Source organism: Panthera leo, chromosome A3, assembly GCF_018350215.1.
Source record: "Panthera leo isolate Ple1 chromosome A3, P.leo_Ple1_pat1.1, whole genome shotgun sequence".
NCBI classification, from domain to species: Eukaryota; Metazoa; Chordata; class Mammalia; order Carnivora; family Felidae; genus Panthera; species Panthera leo.
Window position 1 is genome coordinate 100,191,863 of NC_056681.1, and position 18,807 is coordinate 100,210,669.

General features: G+C 45.9%; 1 long non-coding RNA gene across 2 annotated transcripts; it reads right to left on the reverse strand.

Annotated features, from left to right (window-relative positions):
• Positions 1-414: 414 nt before the first annotated feature.
• LOC122216283 lies at positions 415-16,855 on the reverse strand. Of its 2 annotated transcripts, XR_006200808.1 has the most exons (5): positions 16,643-16,855; positions 16,237-16,290; positions 12,683-12,860; positions 9,437-9,506; positions 415-457 (listed from the first exon to the last, which is right to left on the reverse strand). It is a non-coding gene; the product is annotated as an uncharacterized LOC122216283 (long non-coding RNA). The 2 variants fall into 2 exon arrangements; XR_006200807.1 differs by having other exon boundaries at positions 16,237-16,855.
• Positions 16,856-18,807: the final 1,952 nt, after the last annotated feature.

Genomic DNA, 18,807 nt, shown 5'->3' on the forward strand with positions numbered 1-18,807 from the left:
ATGTGACATTCTAGAGAAGGCAAAACTATAATGATAGAAAGCAGATCTGTGCTTTCCAGGGGCCAAAAGTAGGGGAATGGTGATTGGTTCCAAAGAAGCATAAAGAACATTTTGGGGTGATAGAAATATGTTTTATCATGATTGTGGTGGTGGTTACACAACTGTATACATTTGTCAAAATTCACCCAATTATATACTTTAAATTGGTGAGTTTTATTGCCTATAAATTATACCTCAACAAAGCTAATATAAAAAGCCTGTTCTGCCCTTATTACCAGGGAAATACAAATCAAAACCACAAGAAGATACCTACCACCTCACATCTGTCAGAGTGGCTAAAATGAACAACTCCGGAAACAACAGATGTTGGCAAGGATATGGAGAAACGAGAACCCTCTTGCACTCCTGGTGGGAATGCAAACTGGTGCAGCCACTCTGGAAAATAGTGTGGAGGTTCCTAAAAAAATTAAAAATAGAATTACCCTATGACCCAGCAATAGCACTACTAGGAATGTATCCGAAGGATATAGGAATGCTGATTCATAGGGCACATGTACCCCAAAATTTATAGCAGCTCTATCAACAATAGCCAAATTATGAAAAGAGCCCAAATGTCCATCAACTGATGAATGGATAAAGAAGATGTAGTGCTCGCTTCGGCAGCACATATACTAAAAAAAGAAGATGTAGTAATGTATATATAATGGAATACTACTCAGCGATGAAAAAAGAATGAAATCTTGCTATTTGCAACAATGTGGATGGAACTGGAGGGTATTATGCTAAGTGAGATAAGTCAGTCAGAGAAAGACAGATATCATATGTTTTCGCTCATATGTGGAATTTGAGAAACTTAACAGAAGACCATGGGGGAAGAGAAGGGGAAATAAGTTACAACCAGAAAGGGAGGCAAACCATAACAGACTCTTAAATACACAGAACAAATTGAGGGTTGATGGGGGTTGAGGGTTGGGAGGGACAGGGAAAATGGGAGATAGGCATTAGGAGGGCAGTTGTTGGGATGAGCACTGGGTGTTTTGTGTAAGGGATGAATCATGCGAATCTACTCCCGAAGCCAAGACTACACTGTATACACTGTATGTTAGCTAACTTGACAATAAATTATTTTAATTAATTAATTAATTAACTTTATTTTTAAAAATTGGAAAAATAAATAAATAAAAAATAAAAAGCCTGTTCTGGGCAAAACTACCCTTTGATGGGGGAAAAAAAACAATCTATGATGAGAAGGAGCATGTGGGAACTTTTTGAGGTGAGAGTAATATTCTGTATCTTGATGGGGAGGGTTACATTACACAATTTAATGCATTTGCCAAAAATCAGTTATTGTATGCTTGAGATTTATGCATTTCATTATATGTAAATTCTACATCAAAGTAAATGTATTAAATATTGAACTGTAGTTAACAATATGCATGCTTGAACACCTAAGGGGAAGTATACAGATGTCTGTAAACTTACTTCGAAATATATAAAAAACAAGATGGATAAATGAATGGCTATATGGATAGACACATAGTAAAGTATAATAAAGTATTAATGGTAGAATATAGATGGTGAGTGTTCTTGATAAAATATATGTACCTATTCTGCCTTTTAAGACATTTGTGTTGACACAGAGTGGTTGCATGTACAAGACATCTGGACCCAGTCTTAAATTATCTCGTGTATAAAGAAATAGTTTTAAAATATTTTCATCTAGAGCACTAACTGTGCTCATCTTTCCTTCTTCAAAAGCCAGGGAAAAGACATGGTGGGACTTGTGGACCTGCCTAGTTTGAGCCAGCAGCTTACCTGGTCCCTCCTATTTTTGAGGCCCTGCCGTCCCTGTTGATATTCTGTAGGGTCCCTTCCTTTCTAAGCTTGAGAGGATTATAGGAGTCTAAGTAGTCTCCTGGGATCTGGTTTATTGCTGGAACCCTGGCAGTGTGAGAAACTTCTGGAACCTCACTGGGTGCCAAAGCCCTAATGGAAAAGTAGTAGAGTTCTGATATGTTAGCCCTGGAAGGGCCTTAGTCACCACTTCACAGTTATCTTTTCACTCATATGAGAAACTTAACAGAAGACCATGGAGGAAAGGAAGGGGAAAAAAATAGTTACAGAGAGGGAGGGAGGCAAACCATAAGAGACTCTTAAATACAGAGAACAAACTGAGGGTTGATGGGGATTTGGGGGAGAGGGTAAAATGGGTGATGGGCACTGAGGAGGGCACTTGTTGGGATGAGCACTGGGTGTTGTATGTAAGCGACGAATCACGGGAATCTACCCCCAAAACCAAGAGCACATTTTACACACTGTATGTTAGCCAATTTGACAATAAATTATATTAAAAGAAAGAAAGAAAGAAAGAAAGAAAGAAAGAAAGAAAGAGAGAAAGAAAGAGAGAGAGAAAGAAAAGAAAAGAAACAAGTGCAGAGAGGGGAAGTGACTTGCTTAAGCCCACACAGGGCTGTGGTAGCAGATGCCCCAAGCCTCCTTGCTCCCAGCCGTATTGGGGCCGCAGCCAATCTGATGGTTTCCTGAGAGGCACTGATGGGAGGAGGCCCATGATTTATGAGGTGGTAGCAGCCTTGCTGTGAGGAGGCCTGGGTTCAACCCCGGCTCTGCGAGCTGGGGCAGGTTACTTCATCTCTTAGCTCGACTTTCCTCATGGGTACCATAAGAATAATAGTATCTTCCTTCTGGAGTGTTGGAGGTTTAAATGGAACATTGTCTTTAGAGCAGTTAGCACAATGCCTGGACCCAGTAAGCGCTCATTCCACTGGAAGCAGTGTTAGTACTGTTACTAGTAAGTGCGCCGTTATGTGAGTCTGTGAAACCAGATTTTGGCTCCAGTGCTACACTTACTAGCTGTGACTGTAATCCTCACAACAATCCCCAAGGGAGTGGTCTTTTCCATATTTTACAAATAAGGAAGTTGACATGCATGTCCAACCTCAGGTCTTCGGATCTGGATCAAACACAAATATTGTGTTCTAATAATCCTCTTGGCAGATATGTTCTCAGCAAAATGACCATTCAGCCATGCATCTGTCATTTTCTCAAACTCCTTCAGCTTAAGATGTTCAGGGTGCCAGGGGGCCATGTTCAGGGTAGCATGTCCTGAACCCCATCATATGCATCATCTGGGAGCTTGTCAGAAATGATGATTTTGCCCCCACCCCTACCCAGAGCTACTGAAACAGTGTCTGGAGGTGGGGACCTAGGATCTGTTCCAGCAAGCTCTAGGAAGTAGAGAAGTGCTATTCTAAGGAACCAATAAGAGGAGGATTAGTGGAGAGAGTGAACGATCAGGTTCAGGGGGGCGCATCTACAGCATGGAATGTTCGACCTACGAAGAGTAAACCTCCTACTAGCAATTCTGCTTTGTCTTTTTTATGCTAACATTATGCTTGTCTCTTTCCTAGCCTTGAGCTGCATTGCAAAGGTCTCCATAGTTCCTCCTACTAGCAATTCTGCTTTGTCTTTTTTATGCTAACATTATGCTTGTCTCTTTCCTAGCCTTGAGCTGCATTGCAAAGGTCTCCATAGTTCCCAGGCCCCAGGAAAGGGAGCACAAAGGCAGAAGAACATTTACCTCTCCACGCTGTCACTGACTGATGTCTCATCTAGGACCTCCTCAAAGGTGCTTGCAGAGTCTCGCCCTGGGAGGTTTTCCTTTTCATTTCACTGGAGCTCATAAGGATTGAGTCATTTATGAGGATTCTGTCATACACTCAAAAGCCAGAGGGATGGTTTGTGAGGGTTTATCTCCAACCATAGCCGTGAGCCACCGTGGCTGAGACTGTGCTTGGAGGAACGAAATAAAGCTCCCTCACCCCACAGGAAACTGCAAAATCAACCACGCATTTCCTCAACAACAACCACCTCCATATGCTGTGGTCTAAAAACTCACCGTGTATTATCAAAACGTACACCGGTAGAACTCTCAAAGCCAAGTCTAGTCCAGACAATGGCTTGCTGGAGGGAGGTGGGCTTAAGGGTGGGAAAGAGGCTTGGAGAGGCTTCTGACAACACATGCTCCTGGCCAGACCCAGCTCCCCTCACTGCCCTCATCTCTGTTTTATTTACACCTTGTTATTACATCTCCTGCTTCTTATCATTCCCAGTTCAGATGGCCTCCAACCTCCACCACTGGAGGCAGAAACTACCCTCAGTCCTAAATGCAGCTGAAAAACCGCTTTTGGAGTTTGTGTATCTGGCAGTGAATATCTCACCTCTTAACCAGACTTGAGCCCTGGCAGGGAAAAGCCCTCCCAATCTGGCCCCTTGCCCAGCAGGGTCCAGTGCCAGGGTGTGGTTGGCACTAGATTAAGTTATGTAATAGATCAGCAATAGAGTTGCACTTCATAATTGCCAAGGAGTTTCTGAACACACAGGTTGCAGGAGAAAAGAAGCAAGGTAGAGTTCTGTAGCTGAGCAGAGACAGAGCATGGGCTGGATATGGGGGCTGATGTTTCTCTGAGGACCAGATGCCCAAAGTCCTAAGGGCCGGAGGAATCTTTGCTGGGGGTCAGCAACAACAGCCACCAGCACATTCATTCCACCAGTGATGACTGGCACTGTTCCAGATGCTGGGGCTATAAAGATGAGCACCAGAGATGGTGGAATACAAGGTGCAGGGAGGGGGGCAGGAAAATTATCCTTCATAAAAGATTACTTCCAAGTATTCTTATACTGGAATTCTTAGCCTTCTCATTTGCATGCTTGTTTCCTTCTTTCCTCCCCATCCCTTCCTTTGTCCCTCCCACCCACCCTTCCTTCCTTTCTTTCTTTCTTTCTCTTTCTTTCTTTCTTTCTTTCTTTCTTCTTTCTTTCTTTCTTTCTTTCTCTTTCTTTCTTCTTTCTTTCTTTCTTTCTTTCTTTCTTTCTTTCTTTCTTTCTCCTTCTTTTCTTCCTTCCTTCCTTTCCTTCCTTCCACCTTCCCTCCCTTCTTCTTCTTTCCTTCCTTCCTTCCTCTTCTTAAGCAATGGCAGCTGTCTGGGGAAGATGTCTTAGCCTGAATTGACCTCAATCAGTGCTAACTTGTATGTTTATAAAGGTCACCTGATGACACTGGTGGAAAAAATAGGCAAAGAAATTTAAACACAGAGTTAGTAAGTCTCCCTAGGGATATGACCTCACAACGAAAAGAATTGCATGTTTTTGTAAACAAGGACTTTAAAGGTCAGTTTAAAACACAAGCTCTGGAGATGACAAATATATACCTACTGGGTAAATGGAGGAGAAAGACTGGCCCAGTATTTTGTGGATGGGTAATTGTGGTTTGGGGTAAAATTTCCAAGGTCAGCATCACATGTGGGTTCAGAAAGTATTGTATCTTGAACCTCTTAGGTGAAGTGACAATGATGTGGGAAGCTAAATTAGAGGGCTTACTTCCCCTGTAGCCTCTGAAGCGAGGCTGCCTTCTTCCTAGCTCATACTCAGGCCCTGGGGAGGGTCAGGATCGCATTTGCTCTTCATTGCTGCTTCTAAACCATTCTCCCTCCTTCCCTCCTAAAACACCAGTCGGCTGGCTTACTCTCCCTTGGAATCTCCTCAAACTATCCATGGATGCCCTCCTTGTTGCACCTGTTGACCCTTGGGCACTTCCTTTTGTGCTTTTTAAGGACTTTGATTCACGCTCACACTCCCCAGCACTGTTTTATCTCCAGCTTTATCTCACGGTGATTTCAATATCCACATAGAAGATCCTCCCCAAGTCCCAGTGTCAGTCCGCTTGGATTGCTATAACAGATTACCAGAGACTGGGCAGTTTATAAACAACAGAAATTTATTTCTCACAGTTCTAGAGGCTGGGAGGTCCAAGATCAAGGCAGATTGGGTGTCTAGTAATGACCTACTTCCTGGTTCATACATTGCTTTCTTCTCACCGTGTCCTTGCATGGCAGAGAGGGCAAGAGTCTCTCTGGAGTTTCTTTCATAAGGGCACTGATCCCACTCATGGGTGCCCCACTGTCATCTAATCGCCTCCCAAAGGCCCCACTTCCAAACACCATCACATCAGGGAGTAGGATTCAACATACGGATTTGGAGGGGACACAAACATGTAGTGTGTAGCACCCAGCCTCCAATTCTACGACTTACACATGGAAACCAGTGACCTTGTCACCTCCACCTCAACCACTCACTTCCACAGACATACCCTGGAACCCATTACTACCACTGACTAGAGAGCCCTCCAGTGTCTCAGTTTCTAGTAACCCATGCTGCAGCCACTATGCCCTGTTTCTCCAGCTCACTCCTTCTCTTACACAGACTCCAATAATTCTTCTTCCAATTGAGATGTGCAATCTCTGCTCCAACCATGTTTTCACTAATAATTAGCCCCTTAAGTGCCTCATTGCCATCCTTTCCCAGCTTATATTTCACAGTTTACACTGTTATAGTTTACAGTTGCATACACCCCAACTCCCTCCATTGCATTTGCCTGAGAGAACTTCATCCATGGCTGACCTGTAAGGCCTAACCAATAACAAGATGGAGAAGCAAACAACAAATGTCTCTTCCTTTATCTCTCATCCAGCTTCTGACCCCACTCCACTTCTCTGCTGCCCCTTAAGAGCTGTCCAGCTACTGTCATAATTCCTTTCTTCCCCTTCTCACTGCAACTCCCTCCCATTGACTTTTGTGACCTCTCTCCACTGAAATAGCTTGTGTCAAGACTCCTGAGGTCCTCTCGTTGCCAAATCTAATGGGCAAGTCTCAAACCTCATCTTACTAAACTCATCAGTAGCGTCTTTGATGGAGCAGAACACTCTGTCTTCCTGACACATTCCTGGTTTGGATATGCACTCCCCTTGGATCTCCTCCTACCTCACTGGCCTCCTCTTCTCACATCCCTCTGACATTGATCATTGGGAGTTTCCCAAGGTTCAGGCTTTGCACCTTTCTTCTATCACTCTTTACTGACCTCACCCAGTCTCTAGGACTGAATGACTCCCAAAGTTAGATCTTCAGCCCAGATCTTGAACCTGAACTCCAAATTTCTATCTTTAACTTACAATATGACCTTTCTACCTGGATGTCTAATGGGCATCCTAAACTTAACTTCTATCCCTTCGTTGTGTTCCTCCTGATCGTCATCTCAGAAAAGGACAACTTCTTCAACTGTTCAGGCAAAATAACCTGGGTGTCATCTTTGATTCCTTCCTTCCTTCCTCTAATGTCCTGTATACAATCAATTGATAGATCATGTTGGCTTACATTCAAAATACATCCAGGGTGGCTCAGTCGGTTGAGCGACCAACTTCAGCTCAGGTCATGATCTCACAGTTCGTGGGTTCATGCCCCATGTCAGCCTCTGTGCTGACAGCTTGGAGCCTGGAGCCTGCCTCAGATTCTGTGTCTCCCCCTCTCTCTCTCTGCCCCTTCTCTGCTTGTGCACGTGCTCCTCTCTCCTCTCTCTCTCTCTCTTTCTCTCTCTCTCTCAAAAATAAATTAATAAAACACTTTTTAAAAAAGTAAAAACAAAAACAAAAAACCCAAAATACATCCAGAACCCTGTGTTTCTTACCACTGCTGCTAATATGGACCAAGCCACTATCATCTCTCACCTGGATTATTCCAGTAGCCCCCTAACTGGTCTCTCTGCCTCTGCCCTCATCATCCTTGACATCTGTTCTCCATAAAGCAACCTGAGCAAACTTTCTAAAATTGAAGTAAAATAGATTTCAACCAACTTGTCAACTCTAAATGATTGCTAACAGTTGCCTGAGGTGCCCTGTGGAGAACTCTTGGCTTATAGTAAAGAATGCCATGACTGTTTGGCAATGTGTGCCAAGGCCTAGGCAGAGGGAGCAGGATGTGAGGGCCACAGAGTAACATGGCCTGAGACAAGATTCCTCTCCCCAGTGGGCCTGCTTAGACTGGGTTCCCCAGAGACAAGGATCTGTGGGCAGGCACTTTATTCAAGAAGTGATCCCAGGAGTGGGGAGTGAGACAGAGAAAGGATAGAAAAGGGAAGGGAAGAAAGCCAAAGCAGAATATCTTAATAAGTAGGTCACCTCTAAGAGTACCTGAGGCTCAGGTGCGGCACCTCTGGGAGAAGGTGGAGAACACATCTCAGAGTAGTCCGACCTGAAGGGAGAATTTGTTCTCCCCTCAGCTTCCAGTACACCCAAGGATGAAGCCCTGAGGTGGAGGTCACACTGTAGGCAGATGCCCTTGGCCCTTGTGGACAGGGTGCTGACAGAGTCTGCCCCAGTGCCCCATTCTGGGATGACTAGCCCTGCTCTGACAATGGAGCTCAACCCCAACAGCTTGCTCCTCCAGAAAAACAGGCCAGACCCAAAGTTAACTAGAGAGGCAGTGTGGCCCAGTGGGACAGATATAGGATCTGGAGTCAGCCAAACGTGGGTCCAAATCCTGGCACAAGCTGTGACCTCAGATGAGTTACAGGACTTCTCAGCATTCTCATAATAACCTAGAAGTAACAGCTCCTGCCCATGGGGTGTTGTGAGGATCCCCTGAGGCTCCCCTCCCATATACTCCCCTGACACACAAGTCAGCATTTGCTACCCCCATTCCCAACTTGCCCCACAGCTGCCTCCACACACATAGAAAGCACAAACTGCCCAGAAGCTCGGCCCCTGTCTGGGCGTAAGATTAGGTTCCAGATATCAAACATCACAAGATGGCAGCCCACTGGGAGGGTAGGAAGAAGTTATTACAACTTTCTTTTATCCTCATTTTTAGTTATCCTTTTAAAAGTTCTGGTTTGGCTTTTGTTCTAGAACAGCCATAATAGAATTGTGTAAGTACATGATTTATGCGTAAATGAAGGTACAAATATTAGGGTGTGTGCTCAAAAATATCTCATGGGTATATAATCCAAATAGTTTGGAGATGACTACCATGGATCCTTCTTTCTTGTCCTGGATAACACAGGTCTGGTCTCTGTCCTGCTCAGGCCTCTTCCCACAGCCTGCCCTGCCTTTAGTCTGACTCTTTCCTCCTAGAATTACATCTTGCAGTCAAACAGCCCCTGGTCTCATAAGGTTCATAAAGGAAAGTGTCTCTTGTTACTTGTATGATCACCACAAGAGGCCCAACCTAACCCCTTTCCTAGACCTCTCACCACACCACCACCACTGTCCCTCACAGCTGTTGTTTCCCTAGTCAGGAGCAATCAGTCTTCCTGTGGGCCGCAGACCATGATCAGTTTCTGTGTCAGTTGCCCTCAACGTGCCCACTTCCTGGGCCATCTCCCAGGGTTCCTGGTCCCCCACCCGTGCTCCATGCCTTTGCAGTCCCTGGGCAGACCCTAAGTTCCCACCTCAGCTCCTTTCCTCAAGGTGTGCCTCTCCCCAGCCCCACAGATCTAAATTCCATCCAACTCCCAGGCCCAATGCAGCAGGCGTATGGCGCACTGGACCACCAGGTGACGTCTTCCAGTGCCTCCTAGAAACTGTACCTGCCTGGTCCCAGTGACACTTCTCAGGTGCTGCTTCGGGTCAGGGTCGGCTACATAATTTGTGTGCTCACTGCAAAACAAAAATACAAGGCCCCTTGTTCAAAAAAGAAGAAAACTTGGGGCCCTTGGGTGGTTCATTCAGTTAATCATCTGACTCTTGGTTTTGGCTCAGGTTATGATCTCATGGTTCGTGAATTTGAACCCCACATGAGGCCCTCAGCTCTCAGCGCAGAGCCCGCTTCAGATACTCTGTCTCTCTCTCTCTCTGCCCCTCCCCAGCTCACGCACTCTCTCTCTGTCAAAAATAAATAAAAATTTAAAAATTAAAAAAAAAGAAAAGCTGCCATTAAATGTATGAAAATATAAAGCTTTTTCCTTTCTTCCGAAATCTCTCTCTTGACCTGTCATGGTATTGTTTTTTTGTTTCTATTTAGTGTTGTGCTCCCTCAGGCAAGGGGATGCGATGGCAGACCCTCAAAGGCACCAGGCCACCCTTTGCCCTCCACAACTCAGCGCTGACACGTCATTGGCTGCTGGACTGGCATGGTGAGTCGGGCATCTCTGCCTCCTGAGGGGATTGCAAGCTGCACACTGGGATGCTCTAGGTACCTGGAGCAGGGCAGGGCAAGAGGTTTGTCTCTGCTGAATGGGCCACACTGCCAGCCCAGCACAGAGACAGCTGCCATCATGCCTTACCACGAGAGACAGCAGGGCCCACATGCCCAGACCCCTCCAGCCAGAGCAGGGAATGGCGGTGCCTGCTGGACACGGGCAGGGAGGGGAAACTGGGAGAGACTAGGACACTAGGAGTGAGGGGACTGGGCAGCTAAGGCCACATCCCAAAGAGATGGCAGAAGATAGGATAGTGCATGGACCGAGGCCCCTGGCTACCAGCACATGCTTCATTGTCTTATTGGCCTTTACTTACATAATACAGACTCGAAGATAAATTGGTTAAAAACCTCATGCACTGCCACGTTCATTACAGCATTATTTACAATAGCCAAAATATGGAAAGAAGCTAAGTATTCATCAATGGATGAAAGGATCAAGAACATGTGGTATATATATATACATACACAATAGAATATCATCCAGCTATAAAAAAGAAAGAATTCTTGCCATTTGTGACAACATGGATGGGTCTGGAGGCCATTATGCTAAGATAAATAATTCAGAGAAAGACAAATACCGTATGATCTCATTTATCTGTGGAATCGAAAAATAACAACAGGGGCACCTGGGTGACTCAGTCAGTTAAGCTCCCAACTGTTGATTTTGGTTCAGGTCATGATCTCATGTTTTGTGAATTCAAGCCCTGCCTCACGCTTCGTGCTGACAGGGCAGAGCCTGCTTGGGATTTTCTCTCTCACTCTCTCTCTGCCCCTCCCCAGCTCACACGTGCTCTCTCTTTCCAAAATAAATGAAAACATTAAAAAAAAAAAAAAAAAAAAAAACAGGGACGTCTGGGTGGTGCAGTGGGTAAAGCGTCTGACTCTTGATCTCGGCCCGGATCATGATCTCACAGTTAGTGAGTTCGAGTCCCACATGGGGCTCTGCGCTGATGGTGCAGTCTGCTTGGGATTCTGTCTCTCCCTCTCTCTGCCCCTCTCCTTCTTGTGCTCTCTCTGTGTCTCTCAAAATAGATAAATAAACTTAATTTAAAAAATTAAAAAACAAAAAACAAAACTAAATGAAAATAAACTTAAAACAAACAAACTTCAAGACAATGTACACAGAGCATGAAGCCCACAGGGCCAATGGGACTGCACTGATCTCATGCCCAAGGATACAGCCCTGCTGGTATACGAGATGCCTTGAGGTGACAGGTGGATGGGCCTTTAAAACATTTTAATAGTTTATTTTAATGTGTATTAGAAAAAAATCAGGACTATCACAATCTATAATTTCACAGCGATCCTGTCTTAGTTTGAGCTGTTATAACAAAACATTGTAAACTGGATGGCTTATTAACAACATAAATTTATCTCTCACAGTTCTGGAGGCTAGAAGTCTGAGGTCAAGGTGCCAGCATGGCCAGGCTGTGGTGAGAAACCACTTCCTGGGTGCAGACTGCCCACTTCTCATTGTACGCTCTTTTTTTTTTTTAATGTTTATGTATTTTTGAGAGGGAGAGAGAGAGAGAGAGAGAGAAAGAGAGAGAGCATTAGCAGGGGAGGGGCAGAGAAAGGGAGACACAGAATCTGAAGCAGGCTCCAGGCTCTGCACTGTCAGCACAGAGCCCGATGCAGGGCTCCAACCCACGAACCCATGAGATCATGACATGAGCCAAATTTGGACACTTAACTGACTGAGCCACCCAGGTGTCTCTCATGGTATGCTCTTGTGGTGAAAAGAGAGAAGAGAGCTCCCTGGGAATCCCTTTTACGGGATCACTAATCCCATTCATGAGAGGTCCACTCTCATGACCTGATCACCTCCCAAAGGCCCCACCTCCTCATACCATCACTTGGGGGTCAGGTTTCAACCTAGGAATTTTGGAGGGACACACGCACTCAGTCCATAATAGATACATAGACTCTCTTAGAAACAAATTTATGGAAGGAAAAAAATCAGTTGGTCTAAAGAAAAAAAAATATTTTAAAATATTTATTTTTGAGAGAGAGAGAGAGCACACGTGCACAAATGGGGGAGGGGCAGAGAGAGAGGAAGGCATAGAATCTGAAACAGGCTCCAGGCTCCGAGCTGGCAGCACAGAGCCCGATGCGGGGCTCAAATCCACGAACTGTGAGATCATGATCTGAGCCTAAACGGGACACTTAACCAACTGAGCCACCCAGGAGCCCCTAAAGAAAAATGTTAAGTGAACAATCACACAAATGGTACTCAGATATGGCAAAAAAGAAGACATTCCTCCAAATTTGAGAAATACCACACCAGACTGTGAGTTCGTTACAGTCACCTATAGCTTGTCTACGTATCCCTCTACTTGCTCCTTGGCCTCCCCTCACCCCTCCTTGAGGGGGGCAGCCAATGCTGACTGAGTGAATAAGCAAATCGACCAATGAAAACCTGGGACACCTGGAACCTGAGACTCTCTTTTGCAAATTTCATTTGCAGGACTTTTTCTGATTAATCGACTCATTCAGGATTCATTTCTACACATTTCAGAAGAAAACTGCTAAAGAGATCAATTCCTTTAAAATATACAGAGCTTATTTTGGAATAAACTGCCTGACCCTCTTTTTCAGGGCCTCTCCCTGACCACCAAGTTCAGAAACTCACCAGGTGATGCTCACAGCAGGATGCAAAGTGTCCTCCCATCCAGCGTGGCTCCCAGTTAGCCTGGAGGCTGTGTCCTGCAGGTGGTCTGAGATGACACTTTGTGACATGTATTTCCCCAATGGTTCACCTTGTAGGGAGATCATGACTCGAAGAGACTAGCTGATACTCTTGGAGGGTCCTGGACGAACAAGCGACCACAGGTTTTTCATCAAAAAGTAGCCAGCCCCTTAGAGAAATGGTTTCCAGTTTCATCTTTCCATCACATTTCACCTTATTAAACAACAGAGCGACACAATTTTGAAAAGGACAAAGAATGTAATGTTACCCATGACAAACATGTTGGAAGCAAGTTTCACTAAAATGGAGGAAAAGGAGAAACTCAGATTTGATGGTCATAGGCCAAAACCACCACCTGGAGTCTCACTGGTGTGTTTGTCAGGTGGCCTTTGTTTCTCAAATAACCATTCACATACATTTATACGGGTTGTTCACAATCAGTATATTTTTTTAAGTTTTTCATTATTTATTTTGAGAGAGATAGAAGGAGGGGCAGAGAGAGAGGGAGAGAGACAGAATCCCAAGCAAGCTCCTTACTGCCAGCGCAGAGCCCAGTGTAGGGCTCGAACCCACAAACCATGAGATCGTGACCTGAGCCAAAACCAAGATTCAGACGCCCCACCGGCTGAGCCACTCAGGTGACCCAGCTGTTGATATTTAATGAATGACAAAAAAGAAGGTTCGTGGCATGATACTTTTCTACCTACTAGAACCTATCACCAGTGTTTTCTTTCGTTATTTATGAGCCACTTTATTTTGAAGTTTTGAGGTAAGTATTTTGAATGAGCTCACACACTTCAGGACTTACCCATCACATAAATTGAGGATTTATATGAGGGTGTACATGCTCACTGAACAAACTCAAGCATTACAGATATGGGTGACTTAGAAAGTGAGAGTTCCCCTATAGTTATGCTTTCTGTATATAATCAGTGTTTCTAGTCCTTGGTGCACTCCTCCGGATTTTGTCTGTGCTTGTGTGTATACACACACCCATACCCACACCCCCCCCCCCACACACACACACAATGCAGGATGCTATTACTTTTTGTGCTGTCTAAAAGTTCCTCTTTCACTTGACTCTGCCTTAGACATCTTTTCACATCAGTTCATCAAGATCTGCCACGTGCAATCATGACTCATCAGACGTGTATTTACGGTCAGACTCAATAGAGCACCATGATTCCTAAGATCTGCTGAACTTGACTTTCTCCCCATCACCACAGGCCAGAAGGGATGACATTCACCAACTCTTGGGAAATGTCTGACTCTTTTCTGAGACCGTCTTGTGCTCACCGCTCTCAACCCACAACTTGTCTTGCACAGCAGAGCCGTTGGGGAACCCCACCATCCTGGCCAGGCCCACCCACTTGGCCCAGAAGGTGACCCTCAGGGAGAAATAGTTTATTATCAACTGAACACTCAGAGGAAAAGTCTGAGTTCTAGGGAAGAAATTCATTTACTGCAAAGCATGCAAAGAAAAACTGCATAATCAAAATGAATACATGTTTAATTAAATGCCTTCAAAGCGACCCATTATGTCAACTTCATTAATTGGTAAATTTAGTATTTATAATAATTTCATTACATTTGAAAAATGAATTGGAAGTAACATTTGCCCATTTGCAATAATTCTTGAGGAAAGCATGGAGACTGCTAAGAAATAACATGTGTTCCTCATATCCTTATTTTGAAAAGCGATATTATCAAAGGGGGGCCTGGCTGGCTCAGTCGATAGAGATGCAACTCTTGATCTTGGGGTTGTGAGTTTAAGCCCCATGCTGGGTATACAGATTACTTAAAAAAAAAAAAAAGACCTGATTAAAAGCAAAATTGTTAAAACCATCCAAAAATATTTTGTAATAAAAATATATATGCACGAATATACGTGAGTATGTATCTATGTGTTTGCATATATACATAAATATATAACAGCCACTGAGGGCTGTGCTTAACGTTTCTGATGCACTGTTAGGCCAGATTCTTTAAGAGTAAGAAGGTCCAGCACTGCACAAGACCCCAAGTAGCTGTGCCCTCAGCCAGGACCCCCTTCTGTAAGCATGAGATAGGAGTCATGCTGAGCCAAAAGGAAGTTCTTCTTGAAGAATAATTTCTAAAATTAGTCCCTAGCATGAGGGCAGGATATTAGTGGTCTGGGAACTGGGAGAATCAGAGGCAGAATTTAGAGAGCTGACAAGGGGAAACCCACCGCCTAACAGGTGTCTTCAAGGCTCCCCTGGCTTTCTAGAAAAACATAAAATTCTATCATTAGAGCCATTGCCTTTATTGGCCTAGATCCCCTACTGAAGTGCTTTTTCTCTTCCTTAAAAACAAAGAGAATAACAAAAGTGTAACATATATGATAAAGAGCACACATCTTAAGAGTATGGCCTAGGGCGCCTGGTGGCTCAGTAGATTAAGCTTCTGACTCTTGATTTCAGCTCAGGTCATGATGTTGCAGTTTGTGGGTTTGAGCCCCACATTGGTCTCCAAGCTGACAGTGCAGAGCCTGTTTGGGATTCTCTCTCTACCCCCCGCCCCTGTCTCTGCCCCTCCCTTGTGCTCTCTCTCCCTCAAAATAAATAAATATTCTTTAAAAATATATTTAAAAAAAAGAGTATGGCCTAATGATTTTTTACATATATAACCTCCAGGTTAGCACCATTCAGATCAGTGCATGGAATATTTCCATCACCCCCGAAGGCTCCCTCTGCTTCCTCCCAGGTAAAATCCTCCTCTGAGGCAACCACCATTCAGATTTTGGTCACCATACATTAGTTTTGCCTGTTTTTGAACTTCATATAAATGGAATCATACAGGATGTACTCTTTTGTGTCTAGTGTCTTTTTTAATATTGCATCTGTGAGATTTATCCCTGTTGCTAAGAGTAAAAATAGCTCTTTAGGGTGTTAGTAACGATGGATTTGCATATGGCCAAAGATGTCTATTATTGCTGGTCCCACAGTCCTTTTCTGTACCAGGCAATCACCATCTCTCACCTCTTCCCTCACAACACACAGCTGTATAAATGGACAAATAAACGTCATAATTTTTTACCAGTTGAATGTGATTCCCCCCACCCCAGGTATAAAAGTATATAAACAAGAAGGAGAAGAAAGAAGAAGAGGGGAAGGGGGAGGAGAAGGAGAAGGAGAAGGAGAAGGAGAGGAGGGGAAGGAGAAGGGGAAGGAGGAAAAAGAGAAGGAAAAGAAGGAGAAGGAGAAGGAGGAGGAAAAGGAGGAGAAGGAGAAGGAGAAGGAGGGGGAGGAGGAAGGGGAGGGGGAAAAGGGGGAGAGGAAGGGAGACAGGGAGGGGGAAGGGGAGAAGGAGAAGAAGAAGAAGAAGAAGAAGAAGAAGAAGAAGAAGAAGAAAAGGAGGAGGAGGAGGGAGAGGTGAAGGGGGAGACAGAGGGAGAAGGACAGAAGGAAGGAAGAAGGAAGGAAGGAAGGGAGGCATGGAGGAAGAAATTCTAGCTTTGAGAATGTTGCTTGACTCACCCAGACACAGCCAGTCCCTGAGCTGGTCAGTGGCCTTTGATCCGTGTAGCCTGGCTGAGAAAAATGAATTGGCTCAGACACGTTCTCCCTCTCAGTGTTGGAACTCAGAGGGAAGTTGCCTTTGGTAGAGACATTGGTCCCACTTGGACTGTGGGTGGTGCCGCCGCGACTCTCCTCTGGGACTGCAGGGCCTACTCCCCAGCTCCACCCTTCTCATCCCACCTAAGGACAACTCCGAGGCCAGCACAGCTCCAGAGCTCCGCATGAGGTCGTTTGACTGACCGCCCAGTTGAGGCTGCGCCGCCGGCCAGTTGCTCCCACTGTCCACTCCCCCTTGTCTCTTCACCGCCACACCCCATGGACATTCACCCCAGGGCACATCATAAACTTTCTGCTCACTAATCACCTCAGAGTCTGTGTCCCGGGGGACCAACCCGCCACAAGGTAGACAGAAGGGATGATGCGTGGAATCAGGCGTGTCTGGCACGGGTCCTTCTCTCCTGCCCTGGCTGGATCCTGCGTCTTCACATCCACATGGCCGGATTTCTGTCCTCCTGGAGAATTGTTCACCTGGCACTTCGTGTCTCCAAAGGAAAAAAGGTAAGTTTTGCAGAAAGGAAAGGCCAGATCTAGTATCGCCTAGCTGAGCCTTAGTTTCTTTGTCTGTAAAATGGGCCTTTGCCAGGGCCACTCCAGCCCCTGTGTCTTTCTGCCAGCCTCCATTTCCCTCCACAGCCCCCACTTCCACCACCCCTTCATGGGTCTTCTCCCCCGCCCCCAGTCCAACTTCCACACTTCACCCAGAGCATTCGCCAGTGCCCTGGGGGTGATACAGCAGGGCACGGACTTCATATAGGGTTGACGTTTTACTGAGGAAAACAGGATCAACAACAGGTTTCACAATTAACCATTTTGTGAGTGTGAGATCATCGTTGCTGTTTGGAGCACTTTAGCAGTGTGGGCTTTCTGAAGCCCCATTTTTATGTTTTAAGTTCATTTATTTTTGAAAGAGAGAGAGTGTGAGCAAGGGAGGGGCAGAGAGAAAGAGGGAGAGAGAGAATCCTAAGTGGGTCCCATGCTGTCAATACACAGAGCCTGATGCAGGGCTCGATCTTGTGAACCGTGAGATCACGACCTGAGCCGAAACCAAGAGTTGGACGCCTACCCGACTGAGCCACTACAGGTGCCCCTCTGAAGCCCCACTTTAATTAAATAGTGCTCCCTTTGCCCCAATAAAACCTCAAGAGGTCTACACCACTAGACTCTAGATCTGTAAGCCTCATCCAGGGTCTTGTCATCCGTCAGAACCTCATCTCCTATTACATGGTAACAGGCCCCCAGCCCCACGACTCCCTAGACATTCCTACCTCTGTGCCTTTGCCCGTGCTGACCCTGCCTGCTGAGGCGTGGCTCATACAGCAGCTCTTCTACAAAGCCTTCCGAGAACCCCCAGGTCAGAAGCATTTTGTTGGTACACGGATGGTAACGTTTGCCATTAGTTTACTTGTGTTAAGGGTTAACTAGGTTAACTAGCCACAACGCTCGTTAAAAAACAAAAACAAAAGAGTTGCATGTCCTCATGACTTGATAATTTATAAAGTGGCTCCCATTTTTCCAAACTTAGCACTAAAACTCACCATTCCTACAGATGAGTCAGGGAAGGGGAGAGTTCATTTATTGGCTTAGGTTTGGGAAAATGCACAAAAGGGGTATGTCCCCTGCCTGTCCCCGTGCCCTAGATGAACAAGTCCTGAAGAATGAAGGTCTAAGTGGGGACCTCATATGAGGTCCAGCCAGAAAAGCCCCAAGTCTCTACCCTTTCCTGGAGGGGAGGAGGAGGGCGAGTGGGCTTGCGAGGTCCCTGGAGACTGTCCCATAGCACAGTGATAGTGGGTATTGGCAGGGCCAGAGGGGATGGTTCCCCCACCCCCTGTGGGGGAGGCTGGGACTCAAGGACTCCCACACACTGTCTTAACTGACACTTGTAGCCAAGTCAGGGTCTGGGTGCCATGGAAACCTCTCTTGAGAGCAGAGACCGAAGCAACAGTGCAGGCCACCCACACTAAGCCCATTGTCCCCTGAGCCAGTCCCTTCATGAGAGACCCCTTATCAGCCCTTCCTAGGCCTGCAGCTCCCTGGCTCTCCACCCACCCGCTGCACCAGCTTTCCACTCTTGCTGGCCCAGCCTGGGGAACCATTGGGGGGGGTGGTGCTCACCTGCTTCAGGACCCACAACCCTCCCTGTCCGCCCCACTCCCGGGGAAATCAAAGGCAGCCCAGTAGTGAGGCCAGAGAGCTCAGTTTTCAGCCACCTTGAGTCCTGGGAACAGAGGACTCCAGGCAGAGAGAAGCCCCGGAGGCAGTCAGCTCACAGGACCACGGCCGCTTCTCTTTAGAAGTTAAAATCTGTTGTCTGGTTGGCGCGGCCTTATGCCCATGCCATCTGCCATGTCTCCTGGCCCAGAGGAGAAGGCCAGGTTCTGGGAAATGGCTCTGGAACTGGCCTTAGGGCCCTAGAATAAACCCATCTGGGCCACCCAGTCCCTGGTTTTGCTGCAGGCCCCACCCATT